A 24242-nucleotide genomic window follows, 5' to 3' on the forward strand; every position below is an offset into this window, starting at 1 on the left:
GAACTTTTTCTTCCCTTTTTAAAATAAGGTTGGCTAGGAGCTTATCAATTTTCTTTACTCTTTCAAAGAACCAACTCTTTGATTCATTGATTCTTTGGATTGTTTTCTTAGTCTCTATTGCATTAATTTCTGCTCTGATTTTTATAATTTCCTTCCTTCTTTTGGCTTTGGGCTTGACTTGCTCTTCTTTTTCTAGATGTTTGAGGTGTAGCATCAGATTATTTATTTGTAGTCGTTCTGCTTTCCTGATGTGAGAACTCAGTGCAAAAAATTTTCCTCTGAGAACTGCTTTCATTGCATCACAGATTCCATTAAGTTGTATCTGTATTTTCGTTTGCTTGTAAGTATTGTTTAATTTCTTCTTTAATTTCCCCTGTGACCCACTGATTGCTCAAGAGTATGTTATTCAATTGCCATGTGTTTGTGGGATTTTTGCAGTTTCTTTTATCATTAATTTCTATTTCCATGGCGCTATGATCCAATAACATGCATGGGATAATTTCAACTCTTTTGCATTTATTTAAATATGTTCTGTGGGCTAGTATATGGTCTATTTTAGAGAATGTCCCATGTACTGCTAAGAAGAATGTGTATTCTGATACTGTTGGATGGAGCACTTTGTATGTGTTTATCAAATCCATTTGTTCACAGGTGCAATTCAGTTCTGTTATTTCTTTGCTGATTTTCTGTCTGGTTGATCTGTCCCTTAGTGTCAATGGTGTGTTAAGGTCTCCTGTTATAATTGTGCTATTGTTAATTTGATTTTTCATTTCTATTAATACTTGCTTTGTATAACTGGGTGGTCTGGAATTTGGTACATATATATTTAAGATTGTTATCTGTTCCTCTTGAAGTTTTCCCCTAACCAGTATGCAATAACCTTCTTTATCTTTTCTGATCATTCTTGGTTTGAAGTTCACATTGTTGGCTTACAAAATACCTATCCCTGCTTTTTTTTTTTTCAGTTCCTGTTGCATGAAGTATTGTTTTCTGTCCTTTGACTTTCAGTCTATTAGTTTCCTTTTGTGTTAGATAAGTCTCTTGTAGAGAGCATATGGTTGGACATTGTTTCTTGATCTATTCTGCCCATCTGTTTCTTTTAATTTGTGAATTGAGGCCATTTAAATTAATGGTTATAACTGTTATATATATATATTTTTTTTAATCAATTTTTTAAAAATTTATTTAAGGAGAAAAAAACAGAAAAAGGGTACAAGTTATACAGAATTTCAAAAAAATAAACAATAGGAAATCACTAGTTAACAGATTATAGTCATCTTAGAAATAGTTGTTCAAGTTACAAAATTGAAGCATAAAGAGTGGACATTCAAACAGTGAGACAGCAAACAGTTCTGTTCAATGATCCAACAAAACTCAGTAATATGGTTATCTATCTTATACACTTAAATATACATGCAGTTACATCTTTTAGAGCACTTTCTTTTTCTCTCTTTTGTACAATGACAATTACACATTTTGGGTTTTATTACTCCCACAGTTCTTATTACTTTTTTTTTGAAGAGAGTAAAACCAAATGTGACATAACAGAACAGAGTCAGTCAAAATAAAAGGATGGCCATAATACATAATGTAAAAACAAAATACATGTTCAACAATGTTACCATAATGCCTCTTGCTGTCTTAAAAAGAATTGCCTATATCATCAGTTATAATAAAATTGAACAAGACAGTAAAGAACAAAACCAATAAAACCCAAACATTGGAGACATTAGAGGACTTCCAAAGAAGATAATAGTCAACCAGAATGGGCATCATAATGAATTGTATTGTCTTCATAGTTGTTGCCTATACTTTCGAACTTGGTACTAGCAAGCAAAACAGAATAGAGGAAAATCAGTCAAAACAAGATGGTGAGATAACTGTTATATATTGGTGAATTGTTCACATGTTATCTTTCTGCTGTTGTATCTTTACTTTCCATTCTGTTTAATTGTCTGCCTTGCTTAGTGGTTTTTCCCTATGTGTATCTTGAATGTCTTTCAGTATTCTTTGCAGGGTTGGTTGCATGGTCATGAAGTTCTTCAGCTGTTCTTTGTCACGGAAGTATCTTATTTCTGCATCCATTTGAAGGACAGTTTTTCAGGGTACATCAGTCTGGGCTGGGAGTCATTTTCCTTTAGGATCTGAATTTTTTTTTTTTTTTTTATCGGTACCAGGGATGGAACTCATGACCGCCTGCTTGCAAGGCAGGTGCTTATGCCGCTGAGCTAAATCCCCAGCCCCCAGGATCTGAAATATTTCACTCCATGCTCTTCTTGACTTCACTGTTTGTGTTGAGAAGTCTGCTGTGATACTGACAGGTTTCCCTTTATAAGTAATCTTCCTTTACTCTCTAACAGCTTTTAAAATTCTGTTCTTATGTTGGATTTCTGGGATGTTGATTACTGTATGTCTGGGTATAGTTTTATTTTGATTATGGCTATTTGCAGTTCTATATGCTTCACTAATCTGTATGTCAATTTCCATCCTCATCTTGTCTTCGAGGTCTGAAATTTTATCTTCACTTTTCTTGAGGTGGTTTTTGCAACTTTCAATGGAATTTTTAATTTGCTGTATATCTCTTTCAATCTGCTTCAGGCATTTTGTTTATTTTTTTTATATTGTTCATTCAAGGATTCTATCTCTTTGCATTTTTCCTCTGTTTTTTAAACTGTGTCTTCTTTAGATGTGTTCAGCATTTCTTTCATTACTTTTATCATTTCTTCTTTTACCTGGGAGATTATTTCTGATTTGAAATTCTTTATAGCTTCTTGGAGTTGCTTCTTTATTTCACTTGTTATCATTTCAGGCATTTGAGGTGTATGGCTTATATTTACTTCTATATACATGGCTCCTAAGCTTTCTAGGGGTGGGCTGGAGGTTTGAGATTGCATTTTGGTCTTTTATCTTGTCATTTTCCCATATTTCCATGTTTCAAGTGATGTTCCAAAGCTTTCCCTGGGCGTGTTGAAAATCACCTCCTATGCTCTCAGCTCCTGGGACTGAATGGAGATTGCTAAGTGTGGCTTAGTCAGGCCTGCAGGACCTCCTGTGCCACCTCTGGTGTTCCAAGAAGCTGGGCGGGCTCCTAAGCTCTGGGGGTGATTGTCCAAAGCTCTCCCTGAGATAGTGCCCACACTGTGGGACTCACTTCACATGCCTTCAACTCCCTGATTGAAAGAAGTTCACTGGGTGTGGTCCAATCAGGCCTGCAAAACCTCCAGAGCCTAGTCCAGTGTTTCAGGAAGCTAGGTGGGCACTTAACCACCGGGAGCAATGGTCTCTCCAAGCCAGTGCCAGCATGCTGGGACTCATTTCACATGGCCGTCATCTCTTTGTGATGAAAACTTTCTTAATCATCTCTTATGGGCTTTGCAATGTACAGTGCACTATTGTTATCTATAGTCACCCTACTATGAAATATAGCACAATGGAGCTTCCCAAGTAACTGTAATTTAGTACCCACTGACCTTTTGTTCTCATAAAACTCTGCTATCCCAAAAGGAATGATAACTTTAAATTGCACTCTGCCAAATATAGGATCAGAAAGAACAGAACTTTGTGGATGCATGATCAAGCATGGTCAAATATAAACTGAGCACAGAGGCATGTGGTCAAGTTAAGAAATGACAATAGTTTATGCAGTGTATTTTTTCTGTTTAATCAATGTAATTTTCACCCAAAATAATTTGATTAACTATAAATATTGGGAGAATTATTGGTTGGTGGTCTGCTGATGTCAATATCATATAATACATGTCAAGCACTTATGTGTGTCACATTTTCTCTACAAGTGTAGGCATATTAAAGAGATAAGTAACAAACAAGAAGTTAGGTATGACTATTGCTGAGATGTTTTGTAAGAATTCCTACAGTAACATAGATTCAGTTATTCTTCATAAATTAACTGATGTTTGAGCTGTTACCAAAGCAAGTAAAATTAGCCAGTGTACAAATCACATAAATAAATTTTATTTGGAAGAAAATTCTCTAAACATGAAGTGTAGAGGCTTGGTTTGGCTTCTACAATATATTAAAAGTAATAATAGATTTAGAATTTGACTATTACATACAATATTCTCTTAGAATACTAAAAGCCACCCTTATCAATGGGATCAAGTTTCATGCCTTTTAAATTATTCAGAGTTGGCCAGGTAACATGTGTTGCAGACATGAGAGTAAGAGAGAGAGAGAGAGAGAGAGAGAGAGAGAGAGAGAGAGAGATAAGTGAGGTGGAATGTGACATGGAGACAGTGTGATCTGTGTTCCTTCTCTCTACAGAAAGATTCTCAAACCACAGAACCAATACAAAGCATTTCAGTTGAAATGAATACAAATGCCATTTCAAATATGAACTTAATTTCCAGATGAGGACTTTTAAGAATAATGTGGTATTTTTAATAGTATGTAGTAGTATGTAGTATAGTTTGGGATACATTTTAATGATATACATTTTGTCACACACCAGTGGAGCTCTTGAAGCTCCTGGGGGCAGGAGTGTGGTGGGGTGATGAAGGGAAGAATGGAAAGAAGATGGAAAAATAAAGAAGAGACAAAAGTTGAGGTCTAGATGGAAGGAAAGAACTGCTCAACCACTCTAGTGCATTTATTTAAACATCAGAAACTTAATGTCACATGACACCCCATCACCTAGTAATTTGCATCCATGACAACCCAGGGAGTAGTGTTCTTGTTCTGGAACACCCATCTGCCTGGGGTGCTGATTGTTCTCCAACCAAATTGGCTTGCCTCGTCCCAGCAGGTGAGATCAGTCTCCAGATTCAGCCACTCCCTACATCTTCCCCTTCTCTGTTGTACTTGCAAGTGATGGGAGATCAGTTGAAGTTGGAGGAGCTGTGTTTGGAGGACTTCTACAGATATTTTTCTTTTTTCTTGTTATACATTTTGGCTGGATATCCAGTACCAAGCTAAAATGAGACCTGAATTAACTAAAATTAGTTTTTTTCTATCTATCTAAGTCCATTAAGTCTCCTCAGGAATTGCCTTGGAACCATGTACAGCATCTCTTAATGCTTTTGTCACTATCAGCCATCTGAATAAATCATGGCCATTGCTTGACCAAGTTGAGTTCTATGAAAGCTTGGGAGACTTTTCTGTCCTAGTGACTCTCCTTAGGTACACTATATATTGTAAATCACTTCCCTCTGTGGTTCCATAATCTCCTTGGTCAGAGGACCAGAGACTCAATGAGTTACATGATGTCACATCAGAAATTCTCTTATATCCTGGGCTCTAATTGACCTCAGAGGGGCAGGACCAAAATATTGGTTATCCTCCTACCCTTCTATCTTTCTACATTTTTGTCTCCAAACCTCAGTTTTTGAATTACCAGAAAAGAAGATTTATAACAGTGCAATGTAATAGAGGCAGTAAGCTCAACATTACTATCTTAACAAAACATCAATATATAATAATATAGGAAATAGAACCTTATAATATAATAGAAAATAGAACCTTTATTTCCAACTAAACATGGATGTTTTAACATTTGAATCTCCATAGAATTTTAATAGTTAAATATGTTACAAAAGAAAGTTAGAAATCAAAACCATATATATTATAGCATGACAATCATAATGACATTTTGACACTTGACTTTTCATTTTGTCATGAAATGCCACCTTTCAGTCAATCATCCCTATTTAATACATAGGAAACTTTACCTAACTTGTTGACTTCTAGTGGAATGCACATCTCCTAAATATTTGTTAAAGATGAATATCTGAATCTGAAAGAAAAGTCTATCACCAAAAACAACCCCTGTTTCATATTTTGGAAGAACTATATATGTGGAAGAATGAATACACTTGACACACCATGAGGTTTATAACAATCAATTGTCCCAGCCATATGAAAACCTTTGTACTCTAGCATCTTTAAATCAAAAGCTTTCTTGTCTGAAAAACTTAATCCTTTTGTTGATGAACAACATAAGCATATCACAGTAATATATTTTTAATAAAAGTTTTTGAGGTGTCTCCCATAAGGCTTTGGAGGCCACTGAGGCTTCCTGTTAGTAAAAAAAATAGACTGTCATAACTTCACAGTCAGCTGCTCCTGTATTCACCAAAGGAAGCCTTAACCAGTAATTTTTCCAAATCCTTACTTACCGCAGCAAATTTCTGTTTACCTCTGAGAAAATCTGTTTTGATATTATTTTGATCAGCTGGCAACCCAGGTGGAAGCATGATTTTTAAATCTATAGCCTAGATTATATTATGAACAAATTATCCAAAAATGCAAAAAATAAAATAAACAAGAAAAATTGTTGGACTCAAATAAGAAACAACCAGTTAGGGATATAACAAACAAACAATGACAAGTACACTGTTTAACTGACTGGACAAACATCTTACAAAATTAGTGTGTGCTCAAATACATTTTAACCAAAGTGAATTATAGTAACACTTTACAATTTTAGAATTTATAACCATAAATAGACTAGTCAGATTTTGTTGTAAATCAATTAGCAGAGACCATTTTAAGAAGAATTTGGAACGAATAAAATCTTTTTTCTATTAATAATATATAATTTTGTATTTTACTTTGTTTTAAGAGTATTAGTAACTTTTGCATCTCTTTCATGTGACTTTCAGCTCAGGTGTCTCTATAGACTTAGTCAGCTACTCAGACTTTTGATTTATGATTTTGGTTACCATCTCCTGGACATTCTGGGTCAATTCCTTTAATTGGCCCGAGGTTGATTCTAGCCCCATTCTTGCTGTTTGTTGTGGTGTAGTCTCTGAGGCATCACTGTAATAGGGCTGAGCATCAGCTTTTTGAGAAGTGGAATCAACTCCTTCTCTCGGTCTGTCTCTAACACAGCCAGGCAGTATGTTCCGGTGTCTAGACAGGTCATTCAGCATTCTCTGGAAAGACGGGCACAGCCTTGACCCCAGCATAGCACTGAACTATGTCTCTTCCATTGTACAGTATGAGAATTTTTCCTAGCTGTTTTTTCTTTCACTTGGTTGAGTTGTCTTTCTGCTACTATACTTTCATATCTAGTAGGATTTTAAAAAATGATAGTATATATTGCCAAGTAAAGTCTATTACGAAGTACAAATTTTGTAGGGCATGATTCCCCCTTTAGTTTTGTAACTGAATTTAGAGCATAAGGTGACTGAGCATATTTAACAATTTTTAGTCTGTTGAATGGTAACTGAGAGAGTTACAGTGATAGTAGTTAGCAATCTGTAGTGCAGCAGTCCCCTCAGTGAAAGGAACTGGTAATTGGGAATAAGAATGTAAATGACCAGTAAAACAGGAAGCATGATGTGACCAAATAGTGAACTGGAGAGTGTACAAAGGATCTTCCTGGTTAGACAGAATGTTGGAAGTTTTAATGTGGTGTATCACGCCACAAACAAGCTCCGTCTGAAGAAAGGGTTAACTGGAACGGATGAATAATCATGTAAGTCCCATATAACAGCCTGAAATTTTGTGTTTTGCAAGAAGAAAAGCTCATGTCCTGTATTTGGCCACCCAGGGCTCTTATTCATTGTTTTTGCCTCCAGCTGAGGCTCCCACATCTCCACCAGGGATGTGGGTCAGCTCCCCTGATGGTTGTTGCTTGTTGGTCTGAGGCGAGAAATGTTTTATCTCAGCCTTGTGCTCTAGCACCAATACTTGGTGGCAGTGACCAGGAGAGGTCAGTGCTGGCCTTGCAGCCGGGATGGCCTCCATTGCTGGTGCACATGTAGTATGAAAAATATGCAGTAGTTTAATATATGGCTAATAAAAATGTGCAGTATTAGCATATTGAAAACTAAAGTATTTTTATAAGAAAGCAAAAAAGACATAAATAAATGTAGAGTCATATTGGTCATGAATTTGAAGTACCCCTAAAGTAAACAGCAATTTTTAAAAACAACAGAGTTTGAGAATTTACATTACTAGCCATCAAGACTTACTACAAAGCCCCAGTGAGACAGGGACATGCTGGAGCCAGCCTACTACCAGCTCGCAAAAGGTGGATGTTGAGTTTTCAGTTTCACAAGTTGGTTGTTGTTGTGTTGATTATTTGAACTTATCTGCCATGAGAGTATTTTTTTAAACAAAAATGAGCAAACCACAAATCAGAAACACACCATGCCCCCAAGCACTAGAAGCCTGCTGCACCAAGCAGGGCCCTGACACTTCCAGGAAACTCTCTGAGCTGTAGCACCTCTGCTGTTAGCAGGGCTGTGGCAGGCTCATACAGGAAGCTTCCTGGAATAGCTTGGCCTTTCACATCAGTTTTGAATTTACCCTCATTTTCCCAATGGCACCTACTCCCACTTTGCAGATACTAGAAAGTCTTGTTAAAAGGACAGATAATGCGTGTGCTGCCCTTACAGGTGCAGCAGAACAATCTTGGGCAAAATGTCCCTTGCTTGCACAGCTGAAATAAGTGACCTTGTTCTTTCCCTTTTCTCTAGGCTGTGTTCTGGTAACCTGAGTAACAGCTATTGCCAAGGCAGCCACTCGTGCAGAAGAAGGGCTAATATCTGCACAAATTTGAATCATCTCAGATAACATAGCCCATTTTGGGTGGACTCTTAAAGCTTCTTTATACCATTCATTTGCATTTTAAAAGACCAACTGTTCAGCAATTAACTTAAAGGATGAGTATTTTATGAAGAGTGAAAATCTCCACCTGTAATATAGCAAAATTTCTCTGAACTGAGAAGGTGACAATCACTGCTTGTGGCTCAGTTGAGGTTATCAGGGTTGCTGTTGTTCTGCCATCTTTTTTCCTCTCAGGGTTTGATTTTAAAAAGTGCTTTGAGCCAATTCTTCTGTGCTTGTGAGACTTCCTTTAATTGAAATTCACAAAACAGAAGCATACAGGAATCAAGTGTACAACAAACAGACCCATATACATTCGTGATTCTCAAGACTGCACGATGCTCAAAAACTGGTAAAATCAGTGCATCTCTTTCCTTTAGTCTCTGGTGAGCTTGTGTATATTTCCTGGCCCTAATGAATGCATTTTGCTTTTTGCCCCAAGTCTAACACCCGATGATATCATTATCAATACATTCCTGTTACGAATATTGATGCATCAACCCGCTTCCCCCTCCTTCTGCAAGCACAGTGAGAAGTGTTATCTCACCCACTGCTTCTTCTTATCCTGGCCAAGTTCAGGCATAACATGCTGCATACCAGTGCAGCTTTTGAAGTTCTTGAGGGGAAGGCAGGTAAGAATAAAGAAAAGAGACAAAGATGAGGTCAGGGAGAGCCTTTTCTCTGAATGGGGGAAAGGAACTGCTCAACTGCTGTAATGCACTTGTTTAAATATTAGCAACTCAGTGTCATGTGATACCCTGTTGCCTCGTAATCTGCATCCATAGAACTGAAGGGTTTAGTGTTCTCAGGACCTGTTTGCCCAAAGCCCTCATGGTTCACCAATGAGGCTTACCTTGCCCCCTGCATATATAATCAGTCTCCAGCTTAAGCCCCTGTCTGCAACATTCACTCTCCAACAAAACAGAAAAGGACATTCCATTTGTTTTTTAAATTTTATTTAAGGAGAAAAAAAAAAAGCAGAGAAAGGGTACAAGTTATACAGGTTTACAGAAAAAAATAAACAGTAGGAAATCACTAGTTAATGGATTACATATTGTCATCTTAGAAATAATTGTTCAAATCACAAAATTAAAGCTTATAGAGTGGATATTCCAACAGTGAGACTGCAAACAGTTCTGTTCAATGATCCAATAAAACTCAGTGATATCATTTTCTATCTTATACACTTAAATATACATGCAGTTATATCGTTTAGAGCACTTTCTTTTCCTCTCTTTTGTACAATGACAATTACACATTTAGGGTTTTGTTGCTCCCACGGTTCTTATTACTTTTTCAGAAGGGAGTAGAACCAAATGTGACCTAACAGAACAGAGTCAATCAAATCAAAAGGGTGGACATAATAGATAATGTAAAAGCATAATACAAGGTGATCAATAATGGTTACCATAATGCCTCCCGCTATCTCTAATAGAATTGCCTATATCATCAGTTATTATAAAATTGAACAAAACAGTAAAGAACAAAACTGACAAAACCAAAACATTGGAGACATTATAGGTCTTCAAAAGTAGATAAAAGTCAACGAGAATGGGTGTCATAATGAATCTCACTATCTTCACAGCTGTTGCCTAAACTTTCAAACCTGGTACTATCAAGCAAAACAGAATAGGGGGACATCAGTCAAAAACAAGATGGTGAGAGTAATACCGGGCTTTAAATCAAGATAATGGAAAGTCAGAGTAGGTTACTATAATATATCCTGCTATTTTTTATTTATTTTTCCCTTAATTAAAAGGATAAAAATAAAAAAGTAAATAATGAAGTGGAGATTGAGATAAAAGAGGGCATAACAGCAAAACAGCGCAGATCAAAACATAATCATTTAAGCAGAATAGTGTTTCACCACAAGATAATCCTGACATAAAAGTAGTTACCATATTGTCTCTTTCCTTGAAATCTTTGAGTATAACTTCGTATACTATAGCATCAAATATATCAAAACAATGTAAAACCATTTAAGAGAATGACAGCTTTACAGGGTATTTAGAATCAACTAACAGAAAATGAACAATGGTTTCTGTATAATCCCCTTGTCTTTAAAAGTTTTTGCTTATACTATCGTACATAATAAAATCCAATAAGATACAACCTGTTTAGACCAATGGAGACAGAAGAACAAAAGCTTGATGAGACTTCAAGATGATACTAAATCAGTATTACCTCTTAAGACGTCATTTTCTTTGTGCCCTTCATGTGAAGCCTGTGTGCCCACCAACACCTGGTGTGGATAATGCTGTGGACATTTGGTAATGCCAGTTATCTTGGAACACCTGGTGTGACAGAGCTTGGAGGCATCACAGACCTTCCTGCAAATTCAGGTATCTACTCTAAGCATCTTCTCAGAGGTGGTTCTAGTACAAAGCCATCATCTGATGTGAATTAGATTATAGAAGGCCATCAAACAAGGCACAGACATACTCGTTTACTGTGAGATTTGGAGAGGAAAAGCAAGAATCTTTTTGAGTCATGTATATTTTGGGAGGAGGCAAGGTTGGGTGTGCTGTACTATTGGTAAAAGTGTGACTCCATGTATACTCACAGCTATTGGTCATTGAATGTTTTCTGTGAGTCAGAAGAGACTGATGCATGACACCTCTTACATCTAAGGATCCCTGCAATGAAGACATGATCTTTTTTATCATTTCTTAAATGGGGAAGCTAAGGTTCAGAATCATTTAATAACTTATGTGGCATATCACTGCTTGTATCAGTGGCTGCCAATCAATATAGACTGATTCTAAAATTTATCCTTTGTCATTATTCCTTAATTCTTCCTTTAAGGGTTAAAACTGATCCAGGAAAGGTAGGAACAAGGATATCAGAGGGCAACAGACTCAAGGCATTCTACATGTGGCCTCTCTCTCTCTCTCTCTCTCTTTGTATATGATCAGGATTGACTTTCACTTGAAGTTATTTGGATGTATTGGGGTAAGGTGCAGTGCCTATATACTTTACCATTCCTTAAGAAACCAAGTTTCTCTCATAATATTAGTGTATCCCAAGAAAGTCTTTTTTAAAAAAAAATCCTGCTTTGCAAAACAAACAGTACTAGACATAAAAGAAAATCAAGCCTCAACACAGTTAATAGTTGACCTCAGCACCTCAATTTCAGATTTGTAGATGAACTAAAGAAAAAAATTAAATAAATGTCAGAGATGAGCTACAATTTTGAATAAATGCACTTTATCTACAGAGTGTTCTACCCTACAGTCTCAGCAATACATGGAACTTTTCCCAAAACAGTCCACATAGTAGTACATAAAATGTACTTAAATAAATACCAAAGAATTGAAATCATTCCATGCATACTATCAGACTATAGCACATTAAAACTAGAAATCAATCACAAAAAAACTCACAGAAAGTCTTCCAGTACCTGGATTTTCAATAACATACAACTGAATACATTATGGGTCACAGAAGAAATCAAGGAAATAATTAAACAGTTCTTAAAATAAAATAATAATGTCAATACAACACACCAGAACCCATGGGACACAATGAAAATAGTCCTAAGATGGAAATTTATTGCTGTGAATGCTTACATTAGAAAAACAGAGTGATCTCAAATAAATAATCTAGTAATATACCTTAAGATGCATGTACCTTGTAAAAAGCAAGAACACTCTAAAAGTAGTCCTAGTACAAGAAATCATAAAAAGCAGAGCAGAAATAAATGCAATCAAGACTTAAAAAATACAAAGGATCAGTGACTTGAAGAGCTGGCTCTTTGAAAGAATAAACAAAATGGACAAACTCATAACTCAACTTACCAAATGAAGGAAAGAAAAGACCATGTTAATTAGAAATGAAAAAGACAAAATATCATAACAGACAACCCCCAAGTTGAAATTAGTAATAACTACTATGAAAAATTGTGCTCCAAATTTAGAGAATCTTTAAGAAACGGACATATATGTTCCTCAACATATATGAATTATCAAAACTCAACCAAATAGACATTAAAACTGAACAATCTACTAACAGGCAAGAAAATTAATGCAAAAACCTCCCCCCCCCCCAAAGAAACCAAAAAAACTACCTCCTGAGAAAAGCCCAGAACCTGACAGATTCATTGCTGAATTCTATAAGAACTTCAGGGAGGATATAATCCAGTATTCCTCCAACCCTTCAGTGATACTGAAAATGAAGGAGTGCTTCCAAACTCATTCTTGGAAGCTAACATTACCCTAAATTCCAAAACCAGACAAGGATCAGAGTAAAACCAAAACCTACAAGCCAATCTCTTTAACAAATATAAACGCAAAACTTCTCAACAAGATATTGGCAAATAATGCAATAAATATTCAAAAAGATCACAGATCATGACCAAGTGATCCCAGGGATGCGAGGATTGTTCAGCATGTGAAAACCTGTAAGTGTAACACACCGTGTACACAGAAGCAGGGACAAAAATCATGTTATAATTTCGGTGGATGCAGAAAGAGTCTTTGACAAAATTCAACATCCATTCATGATAAAAACTCTGAAGAAAATACATATAAAGGGGTTTATCTCAATCTGATAAAAAAAACCATGTATGACAAATCAACTACCAACATTATGTTAAATGGGAAAAAGCTGAAAACTTTCCTTCTAAAATCAGGTGCAAGATATGGATGTCCCCTATCAGCACTCAATATAGTACTTTAAAAATTAGCCAAAGAAATGAGACAAGAAAAAGAAATAAAAGCGACACACATAGGAAAGGAAGAAATCAGATCATCTTTATATGCATGTGATATGATCTTCTATATAGAAGACACAAAAATTTCACCAAAAGACTCCAGAATTAATGTCTATATTCAATAATGTAGCAAGATATAAAATGAGCACACAGATATCAACAGCATTCCTGTACACCAATAATGAATCCACCAAGAAATAAATTAGGTAAAGAGTACCATTCACAATAATATTAAGAAAAATTAAATACTTAGGAAATACTTTAATCAAGGAAGTAAAAACTGTCTACATGAAAAGTACAGAACTCTGAAAAATGAGATTAAAGAGGCATCAGAAAATGGAAAGACACCCCTGTTCCTGGTTATAGGCAGAACTATAATTGTCAAAATGGTCATACTTCCAAAACTGATACATAGATTTAATACAATTCCAGTCAAAATACCAGTAGCACTCCTCACAGAGCGAGGAATGAGAACAGAGCAGGAACAGCAAGAGTCACTCTTGGAAATGAGAGAAAGAGAAAATATCATAATGTCAGATTCAAAATAATATTGAAAAGCCACCAATCCCGCTTGAGAGGGGGATACGTGGCTGAAGTCGCCCCAGTGCCCCGCTCCCGCAAGTCTGCCCAGTCCCAGAATGTCCTCCGCTGGAGTCAAACTGTGGTAGAGTGTCAGTTTCTCTCACTCACCTCACTGCAAGTCAATGCACAGCTCCTCACCTGTCCTGTTTTCAATTCTGTTCGCCGATTCCCGTTCTCAGGTCTCTCTCTCTGCTGAGCTGATGTAGATGCAGCTGCCGTGCGGCGGGAAACCCAAATCGCGGCTTCCAATGGCGCGGGCTCCAGCCTCCACACTGAGGCCCCTCTGTTCCTGTTCTAGCACCAGGACTGCATTCCAAGTTGGTTTCTCTCAGCCCAGTTCGTTCCTGGGTCAGCAGAGCATATCTCCACCTGCTTATGACTCCTTAGTCCGCACCATTCCTAATTTCTAAGCCGAGTCTTTCAGAGAGCCTCCATAGCTGCTGCCGCTATCTGTCCACCATGTTCTCCCCCATTCCATTGTTTTTTGTTTAACCTGGTATATCAGAAAATATTTACTTTGCAAAACTTCCAATTCTAATCTCAGCAGTTATAAAAATTCCCATTCTGATGAATTTTATCTTTGACCAGAAGCTTTGTTTCTACAAACACTTTCATTAGTGATAACATTGAAGAAAAGAATACTTGATTTATGCTCTGACAGGCAACCAATTGGGAAAAAATTTACCAACTACTACATGTTTCTTATTAGACTCTTAAAAAAAATATCAGAAATAAAATGCCGGGAATACAGGTTTCTTTTCAATGTTTTCTATCGAATTTTTCAAATAGAAACACTGGAGTCCAGTGAAATAAAGTAATTTGCCCAAAGCCACATAACCAAGAAATGTTTTGCCAGGGAAAGGCTCACTTTTTACACTCCAGGCTTCAGTGCAAGAATGTATTTTTATTATTCAAGGTTAATTTTAAAATGCATGAATAGTATTTTGGGTTATGAAAACTCTGAGACCCTAAGAGAAAATCTTGAAAGAGAGGAATAAGTGAATTGTAGATGCCAAAAGGGCAGATTTTCCAAATTGAAATGGATGAATTAGTAAGAAAAGAGTATGACCAACTGAGAGAAAAAAGAGGATGTTTTTCTGGTTTGTCTTGTGTTTGTTTGTTCTGGCAAGAGAATATGACAAAGTAAAACATATGACAATATCAAGAAGTACTCCAGAGCCAGAGAAAAGTTTCACTAGGTTAAATTCTGGATGGTAAATCTGATGTTTGCAATAAGAAGCATTATAGAGAGTTTCTACTGATGAAGATAATGGTCATCTTTAGTTAGGATTATTTTTGTAACAGCAAATGCAATACCTTCCCATTTTAACATAATTTATGACTGAAAGAATTGCACTTAGACATGGTGTCTGAAATTCATCCAAAATTTTGACATTTTTCTGTAACTTATGTGTGTGAGGAACATTCTCTACTATATTAGCCTTAAGAGCCCCTCCCAAGTGACACTCAGCTGGAGTGAACCTTTTCAGATAAAAAAAATGGTTGGGGTCCATGAAATCCATTTCATTGATTGCATGGTGCCACCAAATTTCCAAGTATGTGCTTCTGTAAAGAGAAAACCTGTATGACCTAGAATTAGAATAATATCTGAATTCTCATGTCCCTAAATAAGTCCTACTATAATACATAAAGGAACAAAACAACCTAAAAGTGGAAAAGTATATGCTACTGATGCTGCATGGTGTCCAAAAAAGTCAAGTGAGTCAGCTCATCTACCATCTGCCATGCGATAAGGCTTATCTCTGTCTCTCTGTCTCTCTGTCTCTCTGTCTCTCTGTCTCTCTCTCTCTCTCTCTCTCTCTCTCTCTCTCTCTCTCTCTCTCTCCTCTCTCCCCTCCCCAGCACATTTGGAGAGAAAACATTCATTTAATTTCCATTTAAGCTCTATAAACCTCTAAGAGTTCAGGGTATTAATAAACATCAAGCATAGATCATTATAAGTCAAGAATATTCTATAATGTGGCTCAGAAATTTAAAGGAGATTTTATGTGAAAACACAAATATTATTCTGTCTTTATTCAAAGAAATTCTAAAACTTAAAATTTAGGGAAAAAGAATGTTGCTGCATATAAACCATGACCTTTTTTTGACGGTTCCTTGGCAAGCATTGGAGAAAACTGAGAAGTTGGCTTAAACCAGTCTCTACTCTGAGGCTGGTAACAGAGGGATTGGAAAGTGAACTCTGCTGAGAGTGAGCCCAGGGACTCCAGTCTGAGGGCACATTTTTAAACCACCTGTACTCTTTTAAGCAGCTTAAAACCTTGGACTAAACTTCCCCTTGCTAATCAGTGCAACTGGGCTAATTATACTTAAAATGGTCTGGAAAGTTCATTCTCTGTCTTGATTAGGCTGTGGAAATATGTGTCCCCTGCCCATTACATTCATCATCACAATGTATTTGAGGCTTACTATCGCCTAAACGCAAGACCTGATAGGCAGTAGTCATTCAATGGAAATTTTGAAATATAATTGAATAAGGAAAAAAGAGGAACTAAACAAGGCACTCAGATTTACTGAACACCCAAAAGTAAAAAAAAAATATTGAAAATTAAACAGCTGAAAGCAAGGAGAGGACATAAAAAGACATTAACCTCATAGTTTTCCACAGTTGGTTGTAAATTTGCTTATGAACCTAAGTAAATTATGAAACAAATACTTTTGGCTACTGCAGACTGGATTACCTGACCTTGTATTGCCCTCTTTCCCTGCTCTCCACAGCTAATGACCGACTGCAGGGCTGTCCAAGGGAATTTCAGCAAAGATGGAAAATTCTCATGTGCCTCGCTCAGTATGGTAGCCATTAACTAACTACATGGGCTGTCGAGATGGAGAAATGTGGCTAGATGGGAGAGCTAAATTTTTCACTTTACTTACGTTAATTAATTTTTAAAATTGAATTAATGTATAATGAATTAGTCACACTTGAATAATGACTACTGTATTCAACAAACACAGATCCATTCATTGTGGGACCAGACAGTTTCTTAGACAACACAGTGACTCCAAATAATATATGCCTAAGAAAAGAAATCTTAAGTAAAGTGATTCTAATTTTCAAAATTGAGTTTTTATTTCCTATGACTTGGAACTTAGCATATCTTTTTGATAAGTCTCTGTGTGTCCTTTCACAACAACTGAAAACAGGATTTAATTGCACTGTGTTAAACACAATCTTTCTGTGATTCCGTGTCCTTATTTGTAAAATGAAATCTTTGGACTGCACCAATTTTTTTTTTTCTGTTGCTGTTTTGTTTTGTTTTTGCCCAGCTGCAGAGATCCGGAGCAAACTGGAATGGACTCCTGGGAAGAACACAACACACATATGAGGGCAAATCTCATCTGCTAACCCCTGGGTCAGCCTCAGAATCTCTCCAGCATGCTTTCCTGTTCCTCTGAACATCTCAACCTTTCTCCTCCCTCCATGGCTCAAACAATTTCTCTTGCTTGATAGGTTTAATCTTCTGCGTTTGTACTACCCGGAAGATCTGTTTAAACAGAGTTGAGACATAATTAAGAGCAGAACTCAAAGCTGTCTAAAAAACAGACTCAAAAGGTTAGTTGGAGATCAGAAGGGAAGCAGAGTATTGTAAACTTGGAACGAACAACTCCAAAGACAGGAAACATGTTTTTCTTTCACAAAATCCAATTAATTCTTTTTTGAAAGTTTCTCTGTACATAAAAGAGCTGCAGTGATAGCAGTGTAGATCTGTGACGTGGCCACCTAGAGTCTGCTGAAGAAACATAATTTGGAAAATGTTCTCTGGTCCCTCCGGCTCCCCCGGTTCCTCACACCCTGATGCAGACGAGGGTCACACCAGTGCCACCTGCTGGGAAGAATAGAAATAGCAGGACAGAGACCTGATTCAAAGAACATCAACTGAGCAAAGACTGAGATGTCAAATATAATTTAAATTTTATTATAGTATCTAGAAGTTTTAACATGTGTAAGGTTATAAATAATTCTACTTAACATTATCAGAAAAGGCCGAATTTAAATCTGTATTTGGTTTTCCTGAATTTTAAATGATAGGTATTATATGATTTTGTTTCAAAATATCCAAGAAATAACAAAAGAATAAAGCACTGGCCTATATTCTAACGTCATGGTTTTGTTTCGGCTTTGGTCTTGACCCCAGATCTGTCACTAGTCTAAAACATTTATTTCCATTCACTGTATCCTAGCTAAGACATTCCTTAACTTTAAGAAGAGATCTTAGTATTTAAAATGATAAACCAGAGAAGCAAATCCTTTTACTTTGCTTAAAAATGAAATTATGACATATGTTACTCTGAACCATGAAAATAGTGTTCCTGTAAGTCTGCTATGGGTTTTAAATTTAGAAAATAAATTGAAAATCTTTTGAGCTCTTATAAAGCTTAGTAGATGACTTCAGCAAAATTGCCAGATAATATACTTAAACCCATTTAATGTATTAAGAATTCAAGAGAAAAAATATCTATGACTAGGAAGTAAACAGCACTGCCCTTTAAAATGCTTCAGGGATGTGATGGGGAGGAGTTTGAATGTAATTTTAAGCTATACTGAGATATCTCTAAATTTGACTTAAATATAATTCTTATAGTATCGATGTATTAAAATCATAATCCTAAGAACTCTCCTACTGCCTGTAGAATTCTATTGAAGTGCTGTTCCAGCATAATGATCTAAAGACACAGCAACAGCTCTGCTCAGTGACTGATCACTAGCGTGTTTCTCTGAGTTCATTCACCCAACAGTTTTTTCTTTGTGCAATCACCTGCGTATACAGGAATTAAGTTTTTTAATGTCTTAAATTGCACCACACAGAAGATCATTCACTGTTCTCTATACTGTCATGCAAAAGCCTATGAGTTTAAAGTAGAAAATGAAATTTCTCCGTCCAATTAGCTGCGATAGTATTTTAAGGATAATCATCCGGCATTCAGGTATGCTACTATGTTGAGCTTTCTGCCACTCCACCTTATAAGTTTTAGCAAAGTTCTCTGCCCTTAAAGTGCATTTGTCAGAGAAGGGCTCGTAAAGGGGCACCATGTGTTTCATGCTGTGCCAGTGAGGATGATAGAGTTGGGGTTAAATTCCTCAGCACGCCCTGCTGGGTTGTCATAGCTTGTGCTTTTCCTAAAACCTCAAAATAGCTTATAATGCCACGTACCATATGTGGAGTAATAATTAGGCTTACCAGGGTATTTTTTTGTTGGACAATTACTTTGGCACAGGCAAGAGCCATAAAATTCAGCTTTTTATGCAAAGATATCCAGCTTTTTAAAAATGCTTTAAAAATCATAACTGTAATATCACTTGAAAGCTTGGCATTTTCAGAGCTAACTAATGGGCATCTTGGAGAATGGAGTTTTATGCATTTTTTTTCCTTTCTGGGACATCTACCAGAATTTGGGAACCAAAGGGATAATATAAATCCGCAATCATGAGCAATAAAAATGAAATCGAGGGTAGATATTTTAAAGGTATCACTTAAAATGAAATTTTTAAAAATAATTCAGAACTTCAAACAAACATTAAATATGAAAACATTATAAGTAAAGAACATTTGAATGAATATTTGATGGAATGAATCTGGATCCAGGAGTCAAGAGGCAATACTGTATTTTTTCTAATAGAGTCCCTCTATCAGGTCTATGCCTATGGATGCATAGAATCTCTGTGATTTCTCCCACATACCGATTTCATTTGAAGTTGCTCTTGTGAGTTTGAATTACACCATATCAACCCCCTTCCAGGTGCATCTAACACATATGTTGTCTGATTCTCCCACACTATCAGTATAAAACAAGTAAGTTATTGGAAATGACTAGGGAAAAGAAAGGAAAATTTAAATGTTTGTAGAATAAGATCAGGTTGGTTTAAACCCAGCTTTTTCAGATCAAGAAAAACAATGAAAGTTAAAAATCACTTCTCTATACTTTATACACACACACACACACACACACACACACACACACACACATACAGTACATTTGCTCAAATCAGGAAGTCTAAGACAAGGTCCTTCAGGACTGCAAGCTGCAAGAGTAGGATGGTGCTCTGCAAAAAATAATTTAAAAACTACTTGTAATTACTTAAGAAATTTATTCTCTTTGATCTGTAGCTTCTGCAAAGTCCTGGTATCTTTTAATGTGAATATTAAGTTAAAATTCACAGGGCAAGGCAAAAAACTATAAGTATGCATTGCACAGTGAACCTGTGTACCCCAAATATTATTTTTAGCCATTTACAAACCATCTATATTCTGGTTAATGTGTGTGCACTTTAGCTTACATTTTTATGGGAGAAAGCAAGTTCCTAACATGATGTTTAATATCTCTAAGTGTTTTGCAAAGGACTAAATATATTCATATATATACATGTGTGTGTGTATGTGCATTCTTACACCTATGTGTGACGTGTTTGTATTTATTTATAATCTGGATGCATATTTTGCTATTCTGTATATGCAAACAGTAAAATTTAAATACAAACCATACAAAACATTTTTTTTACCCCTAGTAGGAAGTGGGTAGCCTTTTATGAGTCAATCAAAGTTTCATAAATCAATGCATATGGTTTAAAATCATTTATCCTCTCTAAGGAGAAATTGAGAAAATACATAGGTTCTTTGTGTGCGCACACTTTTACAAAATGGAAAAAAAATGACCCTTAAAATTACATAGTAAAGCAACATAAAGTCAGCTAGTTTGGAGTCTGAATCTCATTGTTGGTATGACTCAGTATTAGAATCCTAGATCTTGTTGTGGTATTATTTCCAAGACTGCGTAATCTTGGAAAATTGTTCAGCTCCTGAAGTCTCAGTTTTCTGCACAGAAAATTTCTTGCTTTTCTTCAACACACATTTCCTCCTCCTAAAGCTGTGTAAAAGTAGGCACTTGCCACTAAGTCTTTAGAAATAATTTCATGCTTCTCAATTGATCACAGCCAATCGTTAGTGCGGTTATTGTCTATATGGACCCTATAAGCCTCATGCACTCATAGGTCAGGCTTCTGGGAGATGATTGGGTTACAGTGTGTCAAGCTCATCAGCAGATTAGTCCACTGATGAGTTTATAGCTAAATATGACAGTCGAAGTTGAAACCTGGATGGAGGCTATGAAGGAGCTGTCTCTTCCTGGAGGGGTGTCTTTCCTGCTGCTTCTCTATGTCTCTCTCTGTCTCTCTCTCTGTCTCTCTCTCTGTCTCCTTCTGTCTCTCTGTCTCTGTCTCTGTCTCTCTGTCTCTGTCTCTCGGTCTCTGTCTCTCTCTCTGTCTCTCTCTGTCTCTGTCTCTCTGTCTCTCTGTCTCTGTCTTTCTGTCTCTCTCTCGGTCTGTCTGTCTCTGTCTCTCTGTCTGTCTGTCTCTCTGTCTCTCTCTGTCTCTGTCTCTGTCTGTCTCTGTCTCTCTCTGTCTCTCTCTCTCTCTCTCTCTCTCTCTCTCTCTCTCTGTCTCTCTGTCTCTCTCTCTCTCTCTCCTTCCTACCTGCCATGCCGTGAGGTCTTTCTGCTCTGCTGTGTTCCTCACTATGCAGCTCCACCTGGCAACCCCTAGGGACTGAAACTTCTATAAACCAAAATAACTTTCCTCCTTAGAGCTGTGGCTGTAGGGTATTGTGTCTCAGCAGTGAGAAAGTAACTAGGACACTCTTTTATCAATTTAAACTTGTTCAAAGGACGAGTCTTTTCCAAGACTCTGCTTTGCCAAAATATGTCATCATCAGAGAAACTGGAAGAATAGGAGTCTTTCTTTCTTTCCACCCACCTTTTTATTCTTTCATGCAGTCATTTGCTGATCAAATGGCTTATGAGGGTTTGAGTGTAGATGAGTATGAGAGTTCTCTGGAAAACTATAGCAGAATAGAGGATGCGAGTGTATATAATTGTTAATTTGGAAAGTCTCAAAATCATGACCAGTTTTCTGTATTTACTTTGAATTATTGCACAGTTCCAGGTAATCAGAAAAAGTAATTTATTCCATAACTATAAGGTGTATAACTGTTTATGAAGTCCCTTATCTCATCTGTCCCTGGAAAATCCATGATTATTATTTTCAGCTCGAAGATGTTCAGAGACACTCACAGATTGGCAAGACATGAAACTGGCCTCAACGTTTGTGCTGCAGAAGTGTATTTATACCACTGCTGCTGGATTAGTGAGCTGCCCGCTACTAGAATGAAATATCCAACACTCACAATTTGAAACAGGGCAGACTTAATTTCTCACTGTTCCGGTCCATATTCAGCAGACCCCAAGGGAGAGATGTGATGGCAGAAGAGTGTGATGGACCAAAGCTACACACTTTATGCGGACAAGGAGAGCAGAGGAAGAGTGCCAGAGAGGAAAGGACAATGGACCAGGTACAGCACCCTGGTCAAGCCTTCAGCCCCAACCTGACACACCCAGACGTGCGCTCCACCCACCACCAGGGCAGATTCCAAAGCCAGTCAAGTTGAGATTCCTCCAAAACTGCCACAGCTGAGATTAGCACAATGGTAGAGACCTTGTTTACTGTACTGCGGAGCTTAGTTCACACCTAAAACCCATAAAATGCATATTTAATCTGAAAGAAGTATACCGATTTTGTATTGTAATTGTTCGTGTTATTGTGTGAAGAGAAGAATCACAGTATTTATAGGCTTTCAACCTCACAAATTTGGTTTGACCCCACCGTAGCTGTGCTGCTTCTTTACATTGGTTTTGTTTTATTCGTTGATTCCTTGCTCTGTGTTATAAAGCTATGGCTTTCACCGAGAGTCTTTAAAATATCCAAACTAGTGGTTCTTAACATTACTGTGTTCAAAAGCTTTCTGAAGCAATTTTAAGGAATGTGATTCGCAAATTTCCACACTGAAATGTTTGTTTCAGTGTCTAGTGTGCAAACTTGCAAACATGCATGCACACACACACACACACACACACACACACACACACACCTGCATATATGAATTTTTCTTGAGTCTTTTTATCACATATTAAACATCAAATAAAAGGTAAGAACTTTGAAATTGCTAACAGTCTTATAATCTACCTACTAGTAAAACATTTTACTTTAAGGCGATCTGAAGTTTTGCTGCTATGTTGTTTGGCTTTCTTTTCTGAATAACGACAACTACCATGTGTCTAGATTAAGATAAAAGACTCAGTTAACTCCTCTCTTTAAAATTAAATAGTCCTCTGAGCAGACATTAGAAGGCTTTGACTATATTTACCAACCTTGCCTTGGACTCAACTGACCATTTAGCGTAGTGGTCAGTAAACTTGTCCTTAAACTTCAGTTCTATTTTCCTAAAGACTACAATAAAAATGGGTCCAAAATAAAGTGTAAATGGTTCCCAAATCTCCATTTTGTAGACCCTGATACATAAGAATTTTGTAATTCTAATGCCTGTGTCTTTTTTTGACTCCAGTTTCTATTTTAAATTCTATTCCTCACAGAAGACCCCTAATTCCTGCGAGCCACGTGACTTCCCCGTATCCCTGAAGTTCCATCTGCTGTAAGGCAAGAACTGCAAAATAGCCATTAAAATCTGTAGAGATGCCAGCTGCTGCCTACTGCTGTCTGTGAATCATTCAATATTATAAATATTACCTATGTGTTGAAAAGCCTGCGATCTGACAGAAAGTAGCTCCAATGTTTAGCATCATAACTGTCTTCATGACCTAGAGAACTACAATATTTAAATGTTATATCACCTAAGAACAGTGGCTTCCAAAAGAGTCTAATGATTTCTCTTCCTTGTTCCATCCAGTCATTTTGGCAAACTCAGCCACGGATCAAAAGTCCTGCAAGACATAATTCTTTTTAAGTTTTGTTTTCCCCCAATTAAACACTGAAAGATAGCTGTCCCAAAACAAATTACTCAGTGATGTTGAAGCTAGTGGGACAGAAAGGTAGACAGATGAGTAATAGAAAATACATAGAGCAGTCTAGGGTTAGTAGAAAGTGATGGCAGATAATCATTGTATTCAATTAGAAATTAATTGAAGGGATGAAAAACTACTTCCTGCCCATTTATTTACTCAATGGCAAGACTTCTTTACTCATTGTAATTTAATAGTTATTTGATAAAAATTGTAAGTTGAGAATAATTGGATATAAATAATTAATTCTCAATGATAACTTATATTTATTACTAAAAAGTATTTAAATTAGTTAAATAATTTTATGAAATATTAAACTGCTTAATGATTTAAATTGTATGTATTTTATTTATATACATGATTATTATCTTTTTCTAGAAGATATAGGAATATGTAATGTTTTTCATATAATGTAAGACCTTATGATGCATACCACTTATAAATTATTACATGAAAATAGAAATTGTTCTGAAACCAAAATATATATTAGATGTTACTTTCAATAACATGA

General features: G+C 36.5%; 2 long non-coding RNA genes across 3 annotated transcripts in view; one reads left to right on the forward strand and one right to left on the reverse strand.

The window, feature by feature from the left end:
• Positions 1-23416, forward strand: part of LOC134477377 (uncharacterized) — a 36462-nt gene extending 13046 nt beyond the window's left edge. Inside the window, exons 3-5 of the long non-coding RNA XR_010049410.1 lie at positions 10795-10913; positions 22113-22227; positions 23306-23416. This is a non-coding gene — a long non-coding RNA (uncharacterized LOC134477377). The remainder of the gene's footprint in view (positions 1-10794; positions 10914-22112; positions 22228-23305) is intronic.
• Positions 1-23968, reverse strand: part of LOC134477376 (uncharacterized) — a 34255-nt gene extending 10287 nt beyond the window's left edge. Inside the window, exons 1-2 of one of the 2 annotated variants that reach the window (XR_010049409.1) lie at positions 23564-23968; positions 13973-17712 (exon numbers count right to left, since the gene is read on the reverse strand). This is a non-coding gene — a long non-coding RNA (uncharacterized LOC134477376). Of the gene's footprint in view, positions 1-13972; positions 18536-23563 lie in introns of those variants that run through there. The other variant, XR_010049408.1, reaches the window with a different exon arrangement.
• Positions 23969-24242: the final 274 nt, after the last annotated feature.

Source organism: Cavia porcellus, unplaced genomic scaffold (assembly GCF_034190915.1).
Source record: "Cavia porcellus strain 051 isolate PalLab524CR breed Dunkin Hartley unplaced genomic scaffold, mCavPor4.1 scaffold_8, whole genome shotgun sequence".
NCBI lineage: Eukaryota > Metazoa > Chordata > Mammalia > Rodentia > Caviidae > Cavia > Cavia porcellus.